This window comes from Onychostruthus taczanowskii, unplaced genomic scaffold (genome assembly GCF_017590055.1).
Source record: "Onychostruthus taczanowskii isolate IOZ18803 unplaced genomic scaffold, ASM1759005v1 scaffold12, whole genome shotgun sequence".
NCBI lineage: Eukaryota > Metazoa > Chordata > Aves > Passeriformes > Passeridae > Onychostruthus > Onychostruthus taczanowskii.
Genome location: NW_024498351.1, coordinates 1,964,602 through 1,990,674, shown reverse-complemented (window position 1 = coordinate 1,990,674; position 26,073 = coordinate 1,964,602).

Here is a 26,073-nt window from a genome sequence, read left to right as displayed (position 1 = left end):
TAGAAAGTAAAACAGAAACCATGTTCGAAATCTAGTATTTTTCCTCTAAGGAGCAATTATCATAATATATGTGTATTTTGAATGAGCAGATGAGGAATAATAAAGTACTTAGTAACAAAAAGTGCAGCTTATGCAAACACTCCCTAAAATGTGTACATAAACACACAGATCTCACAGTCTCCTAACTTCTGTTGCATATAGACACGCTGTTATGAAACCAAAATTTTGCAGCAGATGTCTTGTTTGGTGTATGGTCTCTGACATCCGAAGCCCCTCAGAAGAAAAACCAGAAAAAAGCAGAAATTCTAACTCTATGGAAATAAGCAAAACCAGGAATAAATTTAACAACAAAGTGTAAGGATTTGATAACTCTATGGTATGTTATACATGAAAAGTTTTCACTCAACTGAGGTCAAGAAAATATCAAATTAAAAATTTTAAGCATATATTGCAGATGCAATTTGTTTATCATTGATGCAGACATTTTTGATAGATGTACGTTATCTCCAAATAAATGTTTCCTAGGCACCAAATATTTCTTATTGAGAATAATTTGAGATAAACACAACATCTCATTATTATCCAGCATTTTCACTTACATCATAAATGAGGTGTGACCAGCAGAAGGCAGTGTTACAATAAATATATATGCAACTGCTCATTTACAAGCTGGCTTGATATTGAGATTTAGAGTTTTCCTAACTTTTCACAATACATCTCCAGTTTTCCCTAGGCACTTCGTACCAAAACCATCTTCTCAATGCAAATAACTTTAGCTTACATATTTAAAATACTTCAGAAACCATTTCTTTCATACTGCATTGCTTTTACTGTACAAGTTAGCCTCCTTAACTTTTATTACATTGCATCTTTAGCTTGAGAAGTTCATCAGAGAATTGTGTTCACACTTACCATTTCAATACAGCATTATGCTGAGCTGTCCCCTCATGAAACAGGACTCACACTGTTGAAAAGATGGGCATTGCCTCCTCAGCAGTTTAGCTTACATAATTCAGACCAAAAAAAAGCTCCTAACATCATTTCTTATTAACCTTTAGTGGTTTGCTCAACATCTGGTAGAACAGTATCGGTACATTCTTAGTGGAACTACTGTAGGCATAATGGAACATACCTTTAATTAAATCTCCATCAAACATTTAAGTAATAATGTCGTTTAGCATATGTTAGTATACAAAATCTGTTGGATACCTCCCCAAGTTTACAAAATCCATGTTAAAGGAACCAGCATTGCAAAAAAAATGTTACAGCATATGTTTGGATTTTTGTATTTCAAAGTCCTGACTACTTTATCTGAATTACAGATTTAGAGCTTTGTTATGTGTGATAGTTATGATAATATGATCACTAAAGGCACAGAGACAGGGAGACTCAAATCCCTTTGAAAATCCCTTTCTCCATTTCCTACAGCTGCTGCTGGAGTTTAATATCTGATAGAATGATGAAAAAGAACAGGCCAAACTCCAGTTTTAATAAAAATTTTAACAGGTCTACATATAGTTATGAAAAATGTTATTTGCAATGCCAATCTTTAATAAAATTTTCTTAAACCAAAGAAAATTCCCTATGGGGAATCTGTTATGAATGTGTTTTTCATATGTACTATTTAAGGCTGTTTAAAGGTTATGAAAGTGACTGGTAAAATAAGTTCTACCACAGCACAACAAAATCCTACGTGCAGTCTCGTTTTTGCAGTTAATCAAATAGGTACACTAGTCCTTCAATTTTCCATGTTTGCTCTAAAATAAGTATTTTCAGCTTGCATTAAAACTTTCTCTGAGTGAACACTAATAATTCCTAGCTTGTACACTAGCTGCAAAGAGAGGTCAGCTTGGCTAAAATTTACCTCCCTTCCAAGAACGTATTGATTTTGAATCCTCCATTCAGCTAGAATCCTTGCAATTCACACATCCTCTAACAAAATATTCTCTGTCATAGCCAGTTTGGTGCATGCTTTAACAGTATTTGAATAATTACACTGAAATAAAACTAAAGTATAAACACTTGCAAAATCTAAATTCTAAATTCTGTGTCCTGCATGATTCACTGTGTGTCTTAAATTAGTGCACAGTGAAATGTTCTAACTGCACTATATCCTAATTTCTTGAAGTAATGTTATTGAACAGAAATTTCTACTTGTAACTTATGCCCCTAATTAAACAGGATTTTTTCTGGAGAGATAATATGCACTGCAAATTATTTTTAGTCCATAAATCATCTATACAATATCAAAAATTACAAATTCCCTCTAACAAATATATTGATTACTAGCAAGAAATTATATTGCAAACCTTTTAAACATGAGTCTTACCATCATCACTAATGTGCATATTTAGGGCAACTGCAAAAATGCCTGTCTTTACTATACCAACTTCCCATTCCTAAATCTTTACTCTTCCTTCCTAAAATCTCATTTGCATTTCTGTGGTCATATTAGAGCATGATGTGTGTACAATATTGGATTCCTTAAACAGATGGTAATTGGTGCAAACCAGTTTATTTTACAAACAAATGTCGGCCATGGAAGACAGAATATGCACGGTGCATAAAGATTAATTTTTCTAACTCTAGGCTAACAGAAGTAAGGAGGGAGAGGAAAATCACAAAAACACATTCATGAACCTCAGTCTCCCCCATCTTAAAATTCCAAGTACAGGACTCCATTCACAGAAGTTGGTCTGTGCCCATCTGTCTATGAGAACACATGTTTTTGTATAGATTGATGTGAAATGACTGGAGCCAACTTTGAACTTTATGCAATATTGTAAAGCTTTATCTAATCAATGAAAACAGAACTTTCATGCAATGGAGATAGAGTAAAAAATGCCATTACTATAAATATGACTAGCAACTTAAAAGAATAAATGGTAACTAATATAATTAAAAAATGTTATTTTAAATAATCTATAATTTTAAAAAATGTATTATCAACCTCCTTATTTTAAGTTTTTGTTGAGGTTCATATTTCTTGTGACCTTAAGCAGGGGATTTGGAAAATTTTGGAGGAATCAAGGTAACAAGAATGTTTAAAAGAATAATTTATTGCTGTGACCATTTTGTCCTCTGACTTCTGTTTTGGGATTATAGTGGATTATCTCTGTCTAAAACCTATTTTTCATATCCCTGTGGAAATCAATTGACAAGTTCACAAACAGGAAAGCAAAATTAAGAGATCTAATCAATATTTAAATTCAAATTTTTATGCTATGGTAACTTTGAACATCAATTTTATAAAATATTAGGTGCCTCCTCAAACACAAAGCCTCCAGGTGAAATTTAAACTAGCTTGAAACAAAAATAAATTGTTAAAATTAAATAGTCTAAAAAAAATTCAGTACCTATGCAGGTTATATTTGTCAATGTTTTATTTCTGATGTCACTTTAAAAATTGTAATTATGATTCTTAAGAAAACCATTCATTTCAAAGAGAGGAGTAGCAATGCCATAAATTTTTTTAGAGCAGTTAGACTTTGTGTGCCAAAATTAAGTTACTTTACCAGGAATAAATCAAACTTTTACCAAAATGGATAAACATGAATACAACTATTTTAGTAATAAAATTACATTGGGAAACAATTTTTCAAATTTAAATTAAAAAAATCTTTCCTTCAAATTTTGCTTCCTAATATCTTATCACTAGAAATTAACAACAAAAACATTAATGCATAAGAATCAATTAAATACTCTACAAGAAAACACCACTTTTAAAATAATTTTGCAAACAAATTAAAATAATTTTTGCTCTGCAGTGGGTGTAGTTTACCTTCTAATATTAACAAAAATATATTAGACAGCTCAAGTGTTTTTGTTCTCAAAACTATTTTAGCATTTTTCAATCTTTCTAGGTATGTTATTGCATGAAATCCACAAATAAAAGACCCCTGTCATCAGGCTCCCAAACGAGTATAAAGTCGTCATCATATTAATTAATGGTTTTTATTGCAACAAGATTACATGAAGGGAACAAAGAAGATAAATTAAATACCTTAAAAGCATATTTGTTTCATGTAATAATTAGTGGGGTTTAGTCATAATTATCTCACCTTTTCATTAAAGTAATTTGTTTGGGGTTTCTACAAAACCCACTTTTTGTTTAGCTATGTATTTTTGTGAGAATATATTAAAATCCTAGGGTTTGAATTGATTTGTTTCCAAAAGACGAAAAAATAGTTATCATTATTTCTTCCTATTTCTTTATAAAATTTTATTAGTATAATTTGTTTTCTCCTGTTTCTGTAGACTAATAAAATTAAGATCATGTGGAAAGCTTTGGTAACAATCTGATAATCCACAATTGTCCCTTTTATTATTAGGAAACTGGATTTAGAAATGCAAAAATTACTTCCAATTTCTTGTTCCCAAACTGCTGGTACTAAAAAGTTTCCATAGCAACTACAAATCATAATAGCAGTCCCCAAGTAACTCTCCAATAACAGATAAAAAAAAATCTCTGATATTTAAATGCTTAATATGTTAGCACAACTTTCTTAAAGAGTAGAATTAATTACTCAGTACTCAGACAATATTTTAAGTTCAGGTGGCTCTGCAAAGCAAAAGCCTAGTTTGCATCTGAACACAGACATGGTATATTCATTCTGTGCCCTCTAACAATGGGACAAACTCAAAAGAACACTTTTTAAAACACAATGGAAATATTTAAGCTGTTTAAATGGAATTGTCTATCTTACTTCTATTAGAGAACAACCTCAAAGACCTCTTTGTTTTGTTGCCTTCTATAATATCTGCCTTGTATACTAAAGAACACAGAGATACTGCCTTTTCTTGATTTTTCTTATCTTTATGAGCTCAGAAACATGAAATGCTGATTATTTCCTAATGAAAGGATAACTACACAACATATTAACATTTTTAAGTAACATTTTCAGGGATTTCACCCAAATGCATCAGAAGATGGGGAAGAAAAAGAAGCAGGAACTAAAAATGTCATTGGGCCATTTTTTAGTCCAGTGACAAAATGTTTACATATTTTATACACATTTATTTTTTTTAAAATATAAAAACAAAATTAAAATTCCTAATTTTGTCTATAATTTTTTGATTCACTGTCACTGCAGTTACCAGACACCTTTTCAGCAGAGATTTTTAGTTGATTCTGTTTCACCCTGAAAACTTGTCAGTTTATTTTCTTATGGTATTTGAATCCAGAGCACTGCGTTTGTGAGTCCACACATGGAATAAAACCACTTCTTTTAACACTAAAGTGTGGAGGACAGAACTACAAACACATAAACGTATGTCCAGCTTTACTCTTGTAAGCAATCCTGTATAATGTCTGACATTTCCTTTGGTTTACTTGCATGAGTAAATCTACTCATTCATTTAAGCATTCACAGAACTGAGTACAAGGAATGCATCATTTCTTCACATAGCTAAATATATATGTGGCAATTTCACAGGTCACTGCAGCATATATGTTTCTGCAATGGTCCATAGAGTTTACAATCCCTTTGAAAACTAATGCCAGGATCTTTTGCGCACTTACTGATGTCCATAATCACACTCATGTGAGTACTGCTAGACTGTTCTCAAGAGTAAAGTCACTGAAACGCGTAAGTGTTTGCAGGTTCAGGACCTAAAATTGTTAATACCATACAAGTCCTGTACAAATGCTGTGTTAAGGCGCCATCCTGAAAGCACTTACTCCTGAGTATGCAGCAGCTGTGCTTATTTCTGGGGCTAACCCCTTTGAAATGAAGAGCAGTAAGCAGTAAAGTCACTACTAAATATTTAAACGACTGTACTCTGAAATGTGTTCCCTCATCCTTTCAGACAGGGAGACAAGGGGAAGGTTAGAGTTCGAAGAACTTAGTCTCTCATGTTTCCTCAGTGATGGAAAGCAGTCTGAAGCCACAGATTATCCTGAACAAATGTTCTAGTGGTGTCCAAATCTAGCTCTAACAAACAAAGAGTAGGAAACTATTAAAAAAGCACCATCTCCCAAACCCTCATCTTTTTGAGGAAATTATTCTAAATTTCAAAGTACTCATAAACTGCTGATAATGACCAGTTTCTTAGGGATTATTAATTAAGAAAAACATTTTTACAGAAGTGTCACATAAAACCCCCAGGCTCAGATGGGTAAGGCACATAAAAGTTGCACTTGGGAAAGGGTAATGAAAATCCATTCATTTTATGTTCGTCCTTGACTGCCATGGTAACCTAAACCGGACTACAAGCGAATCTACACTTGCAGCACAGCAGCGACTGTGGTACCCTGGGCAGCTGCCTCTCCCAAGCACCCGCAGCCACCTCTCTCAACTTTCCCTGGAGTTCAGCAGCCCCGTCTGCTCTGCTGCCACAGTTTGTCACTCCTGTCTGAGGATGCCGTCTCAGAACGGCAATGAGAATAACAGTGCCTGGTGGCAGATACTGTTGGACCTAGCAGAATACTTCTGTTTTACACCCTTTACCAAAGCAGACATTTCTGTTTATTTGCCCTGTTTGGTTCTCATTGTGAGCTTTATCTTGGCTCAGAGATCAAATGCAAGCCTGCAGAGCTAGAGTGCAGACCAGAATTAAAACAAGATGCCCGCACAGTATTTGCCTGTGACACAGTTCACCTTACTAAATATTTTATCGAGATATGGTTTAAGAAACTGAAAACATGAGTGTTGTGTTGTTTTGCAGCATCCAGTTTTGCGACTTCTTGTTTTTCTATGTGCATGAGCTTCTAAAACGCTTAAACGCATCCATAGCAGCTGCACCAGGGCTACAAGTATATGCACCTAACATACTAAAATTCTAAAATTATGTGCTGGCCAGTAGCAGGCTTTATGTTGCACGGAGTAAAACAAGAGTTTTACTCTGGATAAAAGAGAGAAATTCTGTGTAGAAACAACATTACTACTTGGCCAAAGTACTTAAACTCAGAGTTACGCAGTCTTTCAATTTTGAAAACAGGACTTTTTTAAAAAAAAAATTAGATCTACAGGTTTTTTAAAATACACACACATTTTTAACATGTTCTGAATATTTTGGAATTGAGAAAACAGCATTCTGTCTTGTAAGAAAGATACGGTAATAATTTTCCTAATGTATAATTTTTAAGAAGAGTAACACTCTTCCACTTCTAGGAGCATTTTTCTTTACAAGAAGCAGCAAAATCTTGAGTTCACCAAAAGTGTAAATCTGAACCCTTATGACATCTTTGTGACTCCTGTAGATTTATTTCATGTTCTCCGTAGAGTTGTTACTTGGGGGATTTTTTTATGTCTGCATTTTGGATTGTCAAACAATACAGCATTGCTTCTCATTTTAAAATAGTTTAGAGATTCTTTAAATTTTGCTAGCATCTGAATGAAAATTACACTACTAAAGCAGTACCTACAACAAGCCTTGAATTTTCAGCAAAGGCAGAGAAACATGCACTATGTAAGGAAGGCTCTGTATGTGTATGCAATTTCAATGACTGTGCCATTATTTGCTATAATTTATTTGCATACGGATATATTTCTCCCATAAAACCTATCTTTAGCTGTATTGGTTCTCTTTATATTTTGGAATGTTACTTTGTACTTTGTCAAAACTTTTCCTTTCCTTCATTTGGCACGGAGTCAAACACAAATATGTTTCCCACAACTCTGGGATATCTTTGAATAATGAATTTTTTAAAAATGGTGATTTTCCAAATGAATAGAAGATGGCACCAAATATTAAAAGACTGTCCCCGAACATTTCATCTAAAATTAAAGGTTTTAATTAATATATTCTATTATTACTTGAATGGTAACATTTCAAAACACACCCTTTTTATAGTCTCACACATTTAGCATAGACTTGAGTTTCCTAATACAGGCACAGATGACCAGGATTTTTGTTTCAAAGCACCAATTACCACTATTCATTTTCCTCTGAAAGTTACCATGCTACTATTGTTTCAGATCATACCAAGGATACCTTCAATATTGGAGTTCTGAAGCTTTCTACAAAACCCAAGTAGAGGGCCACAGCAATGGAAGCCTACAGGTGTCACTGTTGAGGGAGGCATTTGAACATAATATATGTGAACACGGTTCCTTTTATAGATAGGGGTAGGGTCAGTTTTGTTCTGATTTGGTTTGTTCACACTTAAATGCAATGGAAAAAGGGCTCCAGTTGAGAGCCGAGCTTTATATTTCTATATGAATGCACATGGCACCAGATAATGTAAGGTTTCTCCCAGTTTTTGTTTCCAAGTGCATGGGCCTACAACAAATAGGACATCAGAAACACCGACTGCTCCGCTCCACAGAGGTGATCAGAAAGCAGGAGTGAGAGAGTGCCCAGACTGACACAGCTTTGCAGTCTACTGTACTTGAGGCACATTATTACATTAATACAGCAATGTTTAAGGATTATATTTGGCATAGCACAGCCAACATCACAATGTACAGCCCACCAAAGGGTCCACCTCAACAAGTCTCATGGTTCTGGCTTCCACAGGCCCTCCCGCTGACTGACACTGCCAAAAGCATTTCAGGTACACACAAAATCCCTTCCTACAGGCTCCTCCAGGAAGCTTTTCTTTCTGTTTCCTCCCACCAGGGATATCTAGAGCCACACAGAGATCCTCTTTGGACTTGTAAATCTCTCCCTCACTTAGAGTTTCGTAACATAAATTGTGCCATATTATTTGCACTGTTGCGAATAGAAGTAGCTCCTTTTTTATCGTTTTTCTTTTTTTTTTTTTTTCCTTTTTTGTGTGTTTTTTTCTCTCCCAAACCAATAAAAAATAAAGAGAGAGATGCAGGACTCCATTTACTTCCATCCAGTCTAAACTGTAGAAAAAACCACTTGGTCCTGTGCAACACCCCAGGCAGGGACCACTGCTACAGCAGGGTGGGTTGTGCGTGGGCTCCCCTTGGCTGCCACGTCTGTCCCCCTGGAAGCAGATGTCCCGTGAAGTCGCTTGGACTTCATGCACAGCAGCTTGGTGAGCAGCCGAGTATGATATATTGGCATTATTAACTAGCTGCTACACTTTAAAGAATAAGCAGGCATAAAGTGACCAGGATTTAAAGCACTAGTAAAAGGTGACTTAAAGAAGGATTTGCACATTCAGCAGCAGATTCTTTTTTACAATTACACCAGTCCAAAAACTGCATGTTCCTTCTCTATAAACCTTGTTTATAGTTCAGGACCACCAAGTTACAATGCTACTGCTGGTAAACAGTAACAATTCTAATTAAAACTACTTTTTTTTTCCTCAAATGCTGCAGTCCTGCAGGAAAATATCTACGTATAAATACCAGGTTAAACTGCAGTAATTTTATTGTCTGCTTAAAAAAAATCTTTACTGAGAACAGAAAATAGCTTTTTTTTTCTATAGCGTGTGCACTTGAAGAGACTGAACATGAACAATGCCCCAAGGAAGAACTTCATTAAAATACATTTAAATAGCAACTTTTTTTGTATTATTTTTTTAATACAGATGGGTGAATAAAAAGGGGATCAAACCACCAAAACAAGAATCTCAATTTCTTGGTTAAGAATTTTGGGGGAGGGGGAGAATTCACTTTATATTCATATCTTACTCGTACGCTTTTTCATCCTGGTTCCCTGTTTCTTTCTACTTCTGAAGTAAGCCACTTTTTGCTGACAAGTCAAAACATTTCTGTTCAAAGCTCAGTTGTGGGTCTTAGAGAAGATTTTGCATCTGAACAGCAGTTCATTCCACTCCATTTTATAAAGGGAGTATCCCACACTTCAGAGACTGTGAGTCATTGTGCCACTGCAGCTGTGACTCTGAGACTAGATTATTATTTTTCTACCGTATATGCAAAAAACATTGTTTCTTAAGACCATGTGCTAGTCTTTATTTATTGGTATGATCTAAATATTTCCAGAAAATCCCATCTGCTGCTCAGGAGTTTGGAGAGGGGGCCCTTTCTCATATATGTTCTCCCTTCCCTCTTGTTACACTCTCCTAAACCTCCCAACTATTAGGAATGAGAGGGGGAGAAATTTCTGCTAGATAAAATGAATCTTGATGACACTTTTCATGCCAGAACCAATTTCCCTTTGCTAGTATCAACATCCCTTTTCAACATTTTAGGTCCATATCTAAACTTTTAACCTTTTGTTAGCACTAAGCCCAGAATGAAATTGGAAATGGGGTGTGCTTGATGATGATAATGACTCAATTATAAATGAACCTATTCTAAACAAGAGACAACATAAGGACATGAGAATCTTCATAGTACACACTAAGCCTTTCTGTTTAAGGCTTCCCATGTGATTTTCAGAGCTTCAGTTCATACCATACCAGAAATTAATCCACCTTTCAAATAAAGGATAGAATATTCCATATGAAGCATAAAGAAAAAAAAAAAAAAAAAAAAAAAAAAAAACCCCCCCAAAAAACAAACAAACAAAACCTAAAGAGACACATGCATCCAAATGCTTGAAATCAGTAGCACATCCTTGACGAGTCCCAAAATGGCTGCCAGTTAGGCTTTATATTGCTTAGCAGTTTTCTTGGGGGTGTTTTGGGGGAGGTTTTTTCTGTTTGTTTGGCAAGCTTTTGTGTGCATTTTTGATTGTTTGTTGTTTGGTTTTTTTTAAAGACACAACCAGGTTGTTCCACACATTGGGCAGCTGAAAGGGCCATTTATTTGCACAGTTATGGCAAACACAACTGTTTGTCCTCTCCTTTGCAAAGAGGATTTCTAGAAGCCATTTTTACTCAATTTACCACAACATTTCCAAAATAATTTTCAAATGCTAAATTGTGGCTTTACTCTAAAGTTGGTCTTCGAAATCAAAATTAACAGTGAAGTCACAGAAGGATTCACAAGAAAGAAACAGAGAACATAAAAATGCTAACGTGCACTAACATAAAATGTAATTAGCTATATGTGGGTACATCAACTCAGATAAATGAGCAACATGAAAGCTACAGAGTTAAAAACCAAAATCTTCCATATTCTTATGTTGTTCCATAAAATCACTGGACTTTTTTCAGGGAAACAAGCAATAAAAATCAATTCAATACATCAGCAATCAGAAATTTGTAATCTAATTTACACTCTATTGTAATATAAATTATTGTCTATTGTGCACAACTGAATTGCAATGCAAATTAAGGTAAATTATGACTTAATTTATATTAAATATATCAATGAGAACAAAAACATTTACATTACAGCTGACTACTGTAACATTTTGTCCTGGTGCAACTTTAACACCAGAGTTTTTAGAATATTATTAAAAATAATCGTATGTCCTGGCTTTATTATTCCATTTATATATTTCATTTATTATAAACTTCAGAAAAATTTTGGTGGAGTTTTGTTTTGTTTGGGGTTTTTTTTTGTTTGTTTTGGTTTTTTTTCAAATGATGAATGAATGAGAAGAGGAAATTATCTTCCACTACAGACTATCATATATCAAATATTACAGTAACACATTACAGTTTTGCAATTCTCATTTCAGAAGACTCATAGACTGAGCTAAGAAAGAGCCAAGAGTTACAGAAATATTTGTCTCCATATGACAGAGCCTGATTTCTTGCACTAACATTAAAAATCAGACTCTGCTCAAAGTTTATGCACCAACGTAAAGCCCACAGATGTACAAGAGGCACGGCCCCTTTTCTAGACCTCTGCGAGTCGCAAAAATACCCTGCAGCTCTGTGGGGTCGGCGCAGACTGTCCGTGCCATTCAAACCCTGCGTGGTGGCAGCTGGAGCTGAAGGGCACAGCAGAGCTCCCAGGCAGGGCAGCTCACCACGGGCTCGGGCAGGGGTCTGGGTGCAGCATCGATGCTCAGGGGGAAGCAGGAAAGGCAGGACAGGAACGTGTGTACATGGACCCACCAGGTATATTATTCTATACCCTCGTATACTCCAAATCATTTCTTACAACAGTACTGTATAAAGCCAAGTCACATCAACAAGAACTAGCTAGAGTGTTCTTTACTCACACCGATTCTGATCCCAAGTTATTTTTAACCTTGAGAAACCCCCAATACAAACAAATTGTATATTCAATATTTTAAAATATCCTTTCCACAAACTGAAACACTTTCTTTATATTTGATGAAATAATTAAAGAATTTTTGCTGTGTAATATCAAATGCTCTTATATTAATATGTTGAAATTATAGTAATTTAAACTCTACAAAGCTGGCATATACCAAAGGAAAGGCTGATGTTTTGGTAACACAACTTCAATTTTTACTACTCAAATATGAAGAGAATCAGTATCTTATGCATATCAGCCAGCAGTTCCTTAATCACATCCACTTGACCACTTGTCCCACCAGTTTAGTCCCACCAGTGGACCACTCAAGCTGTAAAAGTGCAGAATTTAGAAATTAAGAAGCCCATCAAAAGGTATATTTCCAAATGAAAAGGCTTAAGATGAGCCTTCTGAATCAATATTTAACTATCTAAAATAAAAGCGCCTACATTTCCAGTATGTTATTTGCAGAAGGGCTGAACACTGCTGAGCCCCTTCTCTGAGAGACACAGTTCAGCACCTTTGAAAGAAACAGGATGAACTTAATTAGGTCTGAGAGGTGAATTTAAAACCCTAAGATTTAAAATTATGAAAACATGTAATTTCCATACAATATACCTAGAAATGTGGGAGGGGGAGATAGGAAGGAGTGGTGCAGGAGGATGACAAAGGAAAGGAAAAAAACACCCCGAGTCCCAGCTGAATAATTTATAGAAATTAAATGCATTAGATATTACAACACACTATTTGGAAACTATCTTTTTGTGAGAGATAATTTATTGCAGTTACTAATTTTCTGTCCCTGTGCTGAATATTCATCTGAGATTATTACATTGCATTTTATAAATATGTGAAAAGAGAAAACTATGAACAGCTGAATCTACTTGCAAAGAAAACCTGAAAATCATGTTCCCATTTTCTAATCTTTGTTTTCTTAAGTCTTATAATGTGTCTTTGCAGAACTAAGTGAGGTATAAAACTAGAGATTAATATTGTTACACTTGGAAATGTTGCAATAAAATGAAGACATAGATTCTTCCCTCCAAGTAAATTGGAATAGTTTTCACTGTCTTTAGTGGGGCATGTTGCTTCTAATTGCACAGATAACATGGCTGGTTTGTAGTCTATATCCAGAAATACAATTTCACTTGACCTTCAAAAGATAACATCAAAATTAATTTCTAATAATGTTGGGTAGTCTTCTCAAAAGCAGCACTGTAAAAAAAAATATTTTTTGTGCTATAATTTTATTCATTTTCAGGTTATTCCTCATGAAAAGAAAACTGATAAAATACCCTGTTTTCTTTTTTTCCCTTAATCTCTCCTCCCACGTCTCATTTTTCCTTTGTTCTCTATCTTCCTCATATTCACCCTACCAAAATTTAGGAAAAGACTGTCTCTAGTCAAATATTCTCAGCACTGCCATTACATATCATATATGTACTACTTAATTTACAACACTTTTACGAACTCTTTCTTTCCTAAGCAGATGTATGAAAAAATACTTTTCTAGCTTCTAAGAACAATTAGAAAATTGTCTTCATTGACAGAATTAGTTCTCAGGTTCTGACACAAAAGACTAATCATCCTTTGAAAGTGTAGCTTTTTTTGCTTTTGTTCTCTTCTTCCCCCCTCCCTCCCAACATATGTAACTGTAAAAGCAGTTTATTTCACAAAAGTCTGGCCTTGATAAAAACCCTTCCACATTTGTCATATTTTTCTTAGTAGAAGCTTTCATTTACACAATATGCAAAAGTGAATTTGACTTTAAATAAAGAATTAAAACTACATATTTTTTATTAATAGTTCAATCAACTTTTGTCCAGATAAGAATTTTTTTACGAAGTCATGTATAATCCTGCACACACACACAAAGAGTTAATTTGTGAAAATCATCATTTTTTCTGGTATAAATTAATAATTTCATGTTCCACACATAAAAAATGGCAATAACAGATTCTTTTAATAATACCACTTTCTAAAGTCACATCCACAAAAAATCAAAGAATGCTGTATATGTACAAGTATATAGCATTTATATATCAACAAGGCAAATGTGTTAATTGTAACTTCCTCTATCACCAAAATCAGTCTCACTTACCTTTCTACTTACTATAAACACCAAAGAATTACCAGCATGAAAATAATAGTCCAATAAATAAAACTCAGGAAAGAAAGGGCTACTTCTAATTTTAAAATAAGCTAAACAATATTAAGAGGTTCCAAAGAGATGCCAAGGAACTAGCAGTTGCAGACAATATGAAGGCTACTTTAAAATCAAAATACAATATTGGAGAAGCAATAACAGAAGACAACAGCTTGCACTCTCAATCATACTCACCAAGTTTCTGACTTAGTAAGAATTTCTAGGAGATAGACACAAGTGTCTTAAGAACTGAACAAAGTAAATACCATATGATTTAAATAAGAAACATATCTCAAAGCGTATCTTTAATAAACATTTATTATGTGCTTAGAAAGAGTGTTTACATATAAACTTTGATGTATACTCTCGCTATATCTCTGCATCAGTACATTAAAATTAACTGTTGACTTTGAGAACAGAAGCATTTTATTGATATGAATCATCTTATTCTGCACAACATGAAAGCATAGATTGGAACTAGCTTTCATCACAAAATTGGTTTTTTGAAACTGAAAAACTTCTATTTTTCTGTGTAATTATAGTTGAACATTCTGCTAAAAGAACGTTATGTTTATAAGGTCACTGATTTTGTGCTGTTGCATTTCTTCCATTAAATTCACTAGATTTCCCATATTTCATATTCTTTACAGCTAGAAACTTTATCACTATTTTGGAACTACTGGAATGGCAAACATGTACAATATTTTAATTACTAAATGGCTACATTTTATGCAATACAAAAAAAAGTTTCACAAACATTTTATTAAAATATAGAGCTGTAAATCAAGTGCACATTTTTCACAACTAGTGTAGGACTCAAAAATATTTTTCAGAACTTCATTTCTACTGAATAAACATTTTGGAAGTGCTTCAAATTTCTATTCAAAATTCTCACTGAGGATTTTGAAAGGTTCTATTTTATTTGCTTTATTTAATACAAATATCATCCAAAGTGAGCAAGAAAGAAAAACAAGATTCCATTGCTGGACCTTAATGGCTTTTCATACCTCTGAAATTATATGTACTAGAGACAGATTCTGAAAATCTTACTACAAATCTTGCCACTCTCTTAACTTGGCAAGTGTTTTTGTCTTCTTCCTCTCCTTGATCTCCAAAATGACCATTAATACTTTATGTTATTCTTCACCTGCCTAGCTTCTTCCTTATTTTTTTTATTCAACTTCTGGGCGTGGAAAATTATTCCCTCTTCTATGTTTTTGACCTACCTGTAGGTGGTACCCCAAAATATTTCTTCCTACCTATAAATGGAGCAAGCAATATTCAACAAGGTACATTATTTTGGGAAAAGCTTATGTATCTGGTTTGCCAGATATATGATCTTTGAGATCATATATCCTTTGAGATATGGGGAACCGATGAAAATGGAAAACAAACAAACAAACCCACCCCAAAAACCAACAAACCAAAAAGCACATGATCAACCAAATCAAGTAACACACCCCATATTATTCCACCCCACCCCCCCTCCCTGCATATCTGGACATCCTTGGACACATTTTGATTTTCAGAAAAGTTTTCTCAGTTACTTTGCTGTTTTTTCTGATCAGCTTTTGAGTTGCAGTTCTCACTTTAAGAACAAGATACACAAAGACTTGTCTTCATTCACTTCAGGTCAAAAATCATCCATCACAACTTTGAAGTATCCAGTTAAAACAGGCACTCATTTCAAGGAGTATTTTGCATTCATTTTGACAGAATTCCCAAAGCCTCCACAGCTTTCCTTGCTTTGTTTGCCTTATACCGGAAATATGCTACTGAGTCATGGCACAGTGACATATATAATAAGAAGCCCACACATATTACAGTACATAAGCAATTTGAATTCCTTTTGGATCTGTACTGCAAAGACAGTGAAAGGATGTAGAGCAGTTTTCTGTGTGGCACTATATTCTAACATACAAAAACTATTTCAAACTGCAATATTTGAAATGTCTCACCAACCTGCAGCCAGTTATACTCATGGGCTATAAAATCACATACTCACATTTAAGAACAAAGTCATTAAGTGCAGAGCTGCCGGTGTTCCCATTCAACAGACTCAAAACACTGAGTGGTCACCTTTCAGAGACTTCACACCCTGGCTCCAGCATGTGGTTCTGCATGATATGAGATAGGATTGGTCATTTTTTACGTTTTTGTTATGTCACGGGAGAGTTAGATACAGAAGTCACTATTTGGAGATTAGCAGTACTGGGATTTTTTCCCTTTTTCCTTTTTTTTTTTCCTCCTTTTTAACAAGGCACCTAATAATTTGTGCCCTGGATAAAGGCATTTTTCATGTTATAATTGTTAAAATAATAATTCTAATAAATTATAGAAAATATTATTTCAATTATTCTTTATTTCTATAAAACCTATTTCTTTTTGTACAAATGAAAGTCCAAAGCAGTCTGTGAAATTTCATGCAAACAATTCCATAATTTAACTCCAACCCAATTTACTTATCCATGAAATCTGGTGGCACATCTGTTTACCACAAGACAATGTCCAAAGGTGTTGAAAAACATATTTTATTATGACAATACAGAGGAATACCAGTCTTCAAGTAAGATGATATCTAACTTCCTGCTTTCTCCTTCAGACAGAGACTGAAACATGGACATATACAGGCATACATTATTAGCTGGACCATGTAGGAGGAAGTAATGGAAGAAGTAGGAAAGAAATGCAGTCCCTTGTTTTCCCTGTCTTTCTATCTTTGCTCCCAACCCTCTCATTTCACCCTTTTGCAATGAATGTGGCACTGACTCCAGCAATGAATTCAGCTCAACTGCCCTACTTTATAATTGATTTTGTCAGATTATTTTTTTTTTCTACCAGGCTGGTGATTTCAATTGGCTCGAATGAGTATTAAATATGAGGAAGAAAATAAACAAAGAAAAAACACAAACAAAAAATAAAGAAAAAGGGGGGGGGGGGGGGGGGGGGGGGGGGAAGAGTGAGTGGCCACATGGAGAGATCAGAAGAAACAGACAAAGAACCAGGGCTTTCAAAGCAAAGCAGCACTTCAACAGGCTCACCCTGTGATATGAATCTGAGTCTTAGGCTGTCTGATACCAAGACAAAAGAAGGCACATAAGAAAGAGAAATCACAGGAGGCTATGACTGGAGATTCTGGATGCCAAAGATCTCCCAAAATTTCTACACTTATTTGTGTTGAAATATGAGGTCAAACACCATTTGTGATGATTGCAAGGTTTGGAACAATAGATGTTCCTCTTCAACAGCGCCCAAATACAAAATCTTTCCTATGGTGATAGAAATCCTGGGGGTTGTCAAGGCTATCACCACAATCAAACAAGTGTGCAGACACACCCCTAGATCTGTTTTGGCAACATGAACGACACGACTGCTGGAGGACCTAAAGACTGCAGGAGAAAGCAGATACAAAGTACCAGCTCAAGTACCCATGCTCCCAGGAACACGCAGATGCCCTCAGTAGAACAAAGGGACTAAAGCACGCCAGGAGATCACATTGCCTCATTTGAGTTATCCCCATTGCCACGGATCACCCTCACTACTGAGCAACTATATCATAAGGCTGGATGCTTCTTTGAATTGAGCCCTCTGTCGGAAGATATTTTGTTACATGAGTCATGACTTTTTGGCTCATTACCACGATAAAGTCCCTGCTCAGGCTGTCTTCAGTTCTAGCTAGTTGCTATAGCTCAGGGGAAAAAAAGATACAGCACAGTTTAAAAATATTTCCAAAATATCACTATTAAATTTCCCAGAGTTCACACGACTAAACAAATAAAGAGCTTGCCTACATTTATATTAATAAAATGAGTAAGTTTTTTCCTTGTTATAATTACCTCTTATATTACAAATGGGAGGAAAACCAGGCTTCTACATCTGTTTTCCCATCATATAAATAGCATGTAAATTAATTGCCATCTTCCCAAATGTGTCAGTTCCACCAGAGAATTTCTGAGACTGAAGTAGAGAGATCATCTTTAGAGACAAGCATAATTAGATCTAAAACTAATTAATACTTTTTTTACTAAATGATGTTATAAAAATTATTCCAGAGTTTTTCATGGAAACCACTACATTTTCATTCATCTTTACAATTATATTTAACAACAACAAGACTTACTATTGCTAGTGTACTTGTTTATGCTGCACAAGGACAAACTAGACTAAATTACAGCAAACCCATTTCTGAAAGTTATTGAGTGTCTCTCTCTCCCATCAATATAAATGAAAGATAATTAAACACAACTAATCAATGATGAATTCTAACTATTCTCATGAAATACTGAAAAATTTATAAAGGAAACAAGACAGAAGGAAACACCTCTTAAGAAACTGTTACAGTAATACATCTGCCCGTGCCATAATTTTTAAACTGCACCAGGGATGAAAGCATGCACTTTGGCAAGAAGGGAATTGCTTACTGTGTGCATTCTGCCATCTATTTTTGCCCAGCAAGGGCAGGGTGCCCAGCCCTGCAGGACTCGGGTCAACTCTTCTCCTGAATGCTCCTTGAGGCAGGATTTATCACAATAGAGTCTGCTGTTCTTATTAAAAATAACTTTCAACTTTTCAACTTATTAAAAATAACTTTCAGTACTAACAGCAATCCAAAGACCTGTTTCCACATTGCTTCTCTCCTTAAAACTCCTACTCAGGTGTATTGTACCTAACATCTGCAATCCTACAGTCCAGATCCCCTAAGTCTTGCAAATCCACAAGAGGTGGAAACAAGGTTTCCAAGAAAATTCCTCTTCCCAACACTACATCCCCAAATGCTATGGAGCCTTAATAACACCTACTTGCAACCAAAATTGCTTGACTCATAAAAGTATTGGATCAGAATAGAGCAGGAAAAAAATGCACAGGTCAGTGCTTTACCTCAAGACCCAACAGCCGCTGCTGAAGTCTTTGCAAGCTGTGAGCAACAGACAACAGCAACTACATCCTCTATCCAAACAGAACAGACCTCTATCATGTACTTAACTGAAAGAAATTCAAAGGCTCAGTGAGGCTTCATGATAAGAACTAAACTAAGTAATGAGCAATAATGACCATTAACATTAAAATACAGGCCATATCTTTCAATAACAACCACAGACAGTTTGCACCCTTTTCTTGTGCATATCTCCAGTCACCAACTGGGCAATGCTGCATTGGAGGTGGGACTGCGTATTTGCAAATTTTGCAGCAGGAAGAAGAGATTCCTAGGCATATGCACTGACCACAATTGCATTGATGGTACTCCATAAGCACTGACCATACCTGCATTGATGGAACTCCTACCATATGACTGCCTGATGCTTCCTTCACTGAAAATACTTCTCTAAAAATCAATCACTATGTAATTACAATGCAATTGTTTTAACTTTTTTGTACCTCATGGGTAGGTTGGTTGAGATTTACAATTGCGATATAATTGTTTGTCAAAACAAAACCCACATGAAACCAGGACGGAAAGTTATATCCAGGAGTAAAAACTAGCAGCAAATTCTAAAATAAATCATAGTTGCTTATTCAAATTTACCATTACACTATCCAGCTCCTCTTTTATCTTGAGCACTTCCCAGAATAGACATCCTGACATTCTAGTCTCACCCAGAATATAATAAATATTATCTGTCATGAGGATAGAAGTCTCAGAGCCATATTACTCAGTCAGTTGCCAAATTATATTCGTTTCAGGATAGATCGACCTTTCCTGGAAAGTTCTGTCATTCCAAGCCCAAGCCACCACTTCTACTGCTACCTTGTCATCAAAACCCTAATCGAGTTCATTGAATGTAATATGTTTGACAGTAGCATGAAACAAATTTTCTTCTAAAGCACTTATTAAGTAATGTTTCATTGAACAGGCAGGAGAAACATTTCCAGTGACCAGTTTATTCAATAAAGGATGTCACTTTAACATTATTTTCCTTAATGTGATACCAGACAAAAAGCTATCTGTAACCAGCTGTAATTATCACATATTTGTTCTCCATTTTCACTTCATTTTAGCCACCTGTTCAAAAACATTTGCTGTTTACTTGCTATTTCTACTTCTTATCTGGATGATCAAGTCTGTGGTTGTGAAAGTTGCTTCTAGACATAAAAACCTTGAAAGTATGAATACCCAGAGTATGAACCAGAGGTACAACTTGCCATGAGAAAAGCAAACATTTTACAAAAATCCACAACCATTACTATGCATGACTATCCTCTTGATCATTTGTGATTTTTATGATACTTGCTTTCTATAAACACCTTCTAAAAAAAAACTCATTTAGAAGCAATTTTAAAATGGTATACTTTTTTTAAAAAATGAACAGGGTAGAGGTGTCAAAAAAAAATTGCATTAATTTTTGTTCATTTAATGATTTCTAATAGGATGCTGTTGTTGCATTAATTCTTCTCTTGATATGACTTTGTATTTTATTGCTCCCCACCTAAGGGCTTTTTCTAACATGTGCTTGGTTACTTTTGTTGCAATTGCCATTTAGCTGAAAGACATTACAAAAACACAGGTTATAAGCCAATAAAAAAGTTAATAGCACAAATAAAACTACTTAAATAAAGCATTTAGGCTAAATTATTATCAATTTAGAAAAATATTTGTTTAGAAAGTAAGCAAAGAAAGCAATAGAAAAAAAAAATTGTGATGTAAGTTGTAGCCAATATCTGCTGTGAGCAGTTTCTTAAAACAGCTGGTCAAGTATCATAAAAACTGTGGATATAACAAAAAAAAAAAAAAAAAAAAAAAAAGGCAGGTGAGGTGCATTTTGTTTGGTTTGGGTTTTTTCCCCATCTTTTTGCATCTGCCAAGACAGACTTCTTGACACTTGAAATTGTCTGCAATTAAACATAACATAAAACTGGATTTTATTACTAGTCTGTGGAAAGAAGCCGAAATTCCCAGAGAGGCTGTAAGTTTTCAACAGCCTCATCTGAGAGCAGAGAAGTAGTCATAACCATTTCTCCGACAGATTGGGCAAGAGCTGCCAAAACCCCAAAGGAAAAACCTTTTGTTTATATCAGCCCCCACTCAGCACGTGGAAAATACAGCTGCAGAGCTGGTTCTCCTGGTCCTCCAGTTTCACACCCTTGTGGACAAAACCAGCCAATTTAAATGTGTGCAGTCACCACTGCAACACACAGCAGCTTAATGAAGAAGTTACAACAGATCTGGGACTTGCAGGGGAAAAAGGCTGGGCCACTAGCAAGGGGAAACTGGAGATTCAGGAGCTGGCAAATGCTCTGAAAGCCTCCTGCCTTCATTTCATAAAAACACCATCCAAATTCCAGCCTTTCAGTACAACCCCCAAAAAATTAATATATATGTGCATTTGGTAAATTAGACTAATCTTGGAAAAAAGCTCAAACCTGTCACTCCTGTAGCTGGCTCCCCAATGCCCTCTGTGTGAGGGCCACTCTAGTGGTAATTCTATTTTCCATAGAAGCAAATCCACATCACCTGTTTGAAGTACATCAAGGGAGATCTGTGTCAACTGTAGCTGTGGTAGAGAAGAGGAGCTGGCCTTGGTAGGCTGACTGGACCACCACCCTTCTGGCTTCAGACATCAAAGCCCAACAAAGAGCAGATTCAACCTATGGCTCCCTCCAAGAGCAGCCACCAGGCTCAGGCACTGGGGGAACAAGAGCTTGGCATCTGCTAGTCCCTGACAAAAATCAAGAGGGCATCGTCATTTCCCTGGCTCTCCCTGAACAGCCAAAATTGCCAACATGGCAGTAGAGATGGAAGCAGGGGAAGTACTTCAATACTCAGCACCTATTAAAGGCACAGTATCCCACCAGAGAACTATTTTTAAAAAAAAATTAAAAATCATTCTTAGAAGGCCAGAACTATGTCATACATGAAGGTACAGTCACTCAGTTTTAAGCAATTCTTCAGCCCACAGGCCACCACTTACAGCATTTTTGGGGGTGTTTTTGAAACTGTTTCAATCTGCTCTGAGCACTTGCTCCATGTCGGCAGTTTTTCACTGTCACTGACCTGCTCTAGGGCAGGGCAACGCTGAAGGGAACAGCCATGATGCTGTAATTCCTATAAGCAGTTTTACTTGTGCCTACCTTATCATTGATACCTCACTGGAACATGTACACTTGCAAAACCAGCACAGAAAAATTCTTATCCTCACTCCACCTCATCACCCTCCTCTGCTTCCCCTAACAGCAAAAGGGAATGAGGACAAGAAAGAATCCATGACATGACATTATAGAAAACTTTTCCATTAGCTGCAGGAATTTCCATTCTTCCTCACTCAAAATACAAGCACAATTACTTTGGTCAGAAAGGCCATCCTCTCTTCACCTCACCCATACTTCAACAGCCCTGACAGCACATATTACCTCTTTTGCAGCAGGAATCTTGTAGTGGGAACAACAGTGGAGCCAGGAAAGAAACACCAGGGCAAGTAGCATGTCTATACTCTGGGCTTAGCCTGAGCCTCTCATAACCTGCTGGTTACTGGGCTCCTTCACACGGGCTGCTGCTGCTGCGCTTTTACAGGTGAAATATGCGACTGCCACGCCAAATGAAAGGCTCCTTTGCACAGTGCAAAGGGCAGGCATATTGCAGAGCAATCATTGCCATTGCTGATGGAATTTCTTATAACCCAACTTGAATAACATGAGCTTAATAAAAATTAAAAACAACAACCAAACAAAACAAGCCAGAAATGTCTATTATCCTCCTATTTGTAAAGAGAATTAACTAAAAGATAAACCTGAAACTCTGTTGTATGTGGTCATCAGCCATTAGCATGTGAGGTACAGCATGTCATATGAAGGGACTTGCTTCCAGTATGAGTCTCTTCCTAGCAGTTGCCACAGGAACTCACACACATCTGAGACCTATTAGAAAAAAAATTCAGTCTGAGTTTATAAACCCTAATAATCTCTGAACTGATTTAATATCTTTAGTAGTAGGCTTTCCTGTATTGTTTTTACCTTTTGGAGGTCAGGTTTTAGCTCTTAGGAGGTCAGAACTGTTCCACACATGAACCTACAGTCACTCACAATTTCATTGTTTTATTTCAGTTCTAGATTTACTCCCCTGGTTTTTACTAGCAGACATATGAGGCTGTGAGCATGATGTGCCACAGCTTCTATCCTGCTGTCTCGGCACCTATACATCAGAATGTCATCACCCTTGGTGCTGCTACACATGCCTATTTGTAAGCCTCATGGGTGGCAAGAGGATCTTTCTGCTGAAGATTTCATCCCACATAGAATATACATTTCTCTGCCAATGTTCAGTGTGATTTGGTAACTGCTCCTCTACCAGTAGCAGTTTTCACTGAATAGAGAGAATTTTAAAAAATATTTTTTAAATTATTTTATAATATTTAATCAAGTGTAGGTGTTTGATAGGAGATCCCTAACAAATCAATTGCTCAGATCTAACCAAATGTAAAATGTCTTCCCCATGACTATTAGTACAAATATCAAACTTTTATAGCATTGGCCCTTTAGCAATGTCACTGTCTATTTTTATCTTGCATAGACACACCAATTTTTCATTTACTCTCCAAGACAGATACTTGAGAGACTGAATAATTATTCTGTTTTGAAGCCTAAGATATCTGGAAGCATCCCAGGCTTTTAGAAAAAATCTTGGGTTTTTTTCAAAAGTTTCAGAAGTAAAGCTATAATGCATTGTGTACTTTGAATATAATGTCATTTAATTTATGAAGCTACTATACAAATCAGTTGCTGCAGATTTAATGACTTCTCGGTGCTATTACCCGAAATCTTCAGCTATGCAAAATTTTCTTTGACATTCTGAATGCAATTTTCCACCTCTGAGGCATTATTTTGTTTTGTGACACTGTATCACACCAAGTGAGTTGTTTTCCTGCTCTTTGATTTTTTTTCTCTTGCATAAAGCTTACAAAATCTTGTTGGGGGATTCCTGGCTGCTAAATCTGCTTTTTCATTGTGAATTATTGCTTTGCTATTACAGTCCAAGTGAAAGATAACTTAATTTTATTGTCGTCCATTGTCTACTCATTCTCCAGTCTCACTGAGGAACTCAATTTCTTATATCCCATTTCATTTGTCCTTCACTAGTTTCATGACAATGATTTTCTCTCCAAGCTCCTCCGGAGTCATGTGCAAAATTTCCCACAGAGGCTGCTCTGGTTCCGTTCTTCATTTAGTTAAGTTCATTAACTTTGCAAATTTAACAACATTCGAAAAAGTTAACATGCACTTTTTTATCCTTCTCCTTTGAGATCTTGCATGTTTCACCCTTTTTTCTCTAAAATACCACAGATTAGTTCCTTATTTAAAGATCATCACACTGGCTTGCCATAGACCACAACAGAACAGTTTTCTGAACTGTTTCTTGATTACACTTGAATAAGGTCTATCTTTCCATGGTCAACCTCCTTAATCACTGATTTTGCATATCCTCAAAAGGTGACTCCTTTTTACCTCATATTCAGGAGAAGAAAAAATCAACCAAACAGGATAAAAAATCCCTTCAATACCTCCTCACTTAAGCAAGCACTCTTCATGAAAAGAATTCCATACAGTACCACCCCTAGCCCTTCTTCCCACCACATCCCCAAGACTTACAGAAAACTCACAGGCAAAGAGCCATCAGTCTCCTCCCAAGACCAGCACAGGAATCTGGGGGCAGAGGGGAGACTGATGCGCAGAGGAAATAAATCCGCAGAACACTCTACCCCTTGTAAGATTATTTAGACTTTTCTTTTTTGCTTTGAAATTAGCTGCAAGTTTGCTCAGATTTCATCCTTCTTGTCCCACTTGACACCTGATCCCTGGCCACCACCAACAGCAACAACTTGTCTTTACTTTTAACCTACTTATTGCCTTCACAATTCACAGAGCTTTGAAAACCTCTGAAAGGTTGCAGTACTAATGCAGCATTCAAAAATAATATGAATCTTAATGTACAGAAGCATGAGGGACAGCTCATTACTGACAAGTTGTTTAATTATAATGTTCAGTGAGGGTGGGTGTCTCTTGTCTCTCAGGCAGTTGGACTAGACTACTGTTTTACGTCTCTTCCAGCTGAAATATTCTATTCTGATTTTATTATTCAAATAAGAGCTGCTCACCCCTGTCTATTAGCAACTAACACTGCATACGTGTCAGACAGAAAACAACTACTGTTAGTCCCTTTTCAATAGAGAGCAAGAACAGTGTGCTGCCTGAAAGGGAGAGAGGGACTTTCATAAGCTCTGCATTTCTGCATGTGCTCCCACGATGTTGCTCTCTGATCTTTTGAACAAACTCAACATGGGGAAAACCTGAATGGCCAAAACAGACACTATGAATCATTTTTGTGGTTTCTCAAGACATCCCTTCATCTTTCACAATGAAAACAGTGAAAGTGGCAAAATACCACAGCACAGAGAGACTCTGCAGTAGGTGGTACACATAGCACGTATGTAACAGAATGGTGCCTCATAAAAGAGAGTTCTTTCAAGTCCTAGAGCTTTACTACACAGTATTGATAGTGACACAAGGTGAGTATCTATAAAATATGTTATTACTTCTGGGCTTAGGAATACAGTGCCACTTGGTTTCTTCTAGGTTTTTTGCTTGCTTTTGAGGCATAACACCACTTAGTCTGAGGAGGAAGATCCTTAAAAGAGGGTGATTAGATAAAGGAAACTCATCAGTTTACAATCACTTATTCCTCCGGCATTTTCTCCTTCAGGCCACAACATTTTTTAACAGCATTCCTTCACTCACCCTCACCTTGTCCCCAGACAATTTTTTATCTTGTGCCTTAAAACAGTCAAATCTCACGTGTGTCTTCCCCAAAACCCAGACTCTGCTAGAAGTATCAGGAGTATGTCTGCTTTCTCTGGGAGAATTTTCCACAGAATAACTTTTCATCTTAACTTGGCATCAGAAGACAACTGGAGCACACAACTCAGGAGCAAAGAGAGAAAAGTCCAGTGGTGTGACTGCCTC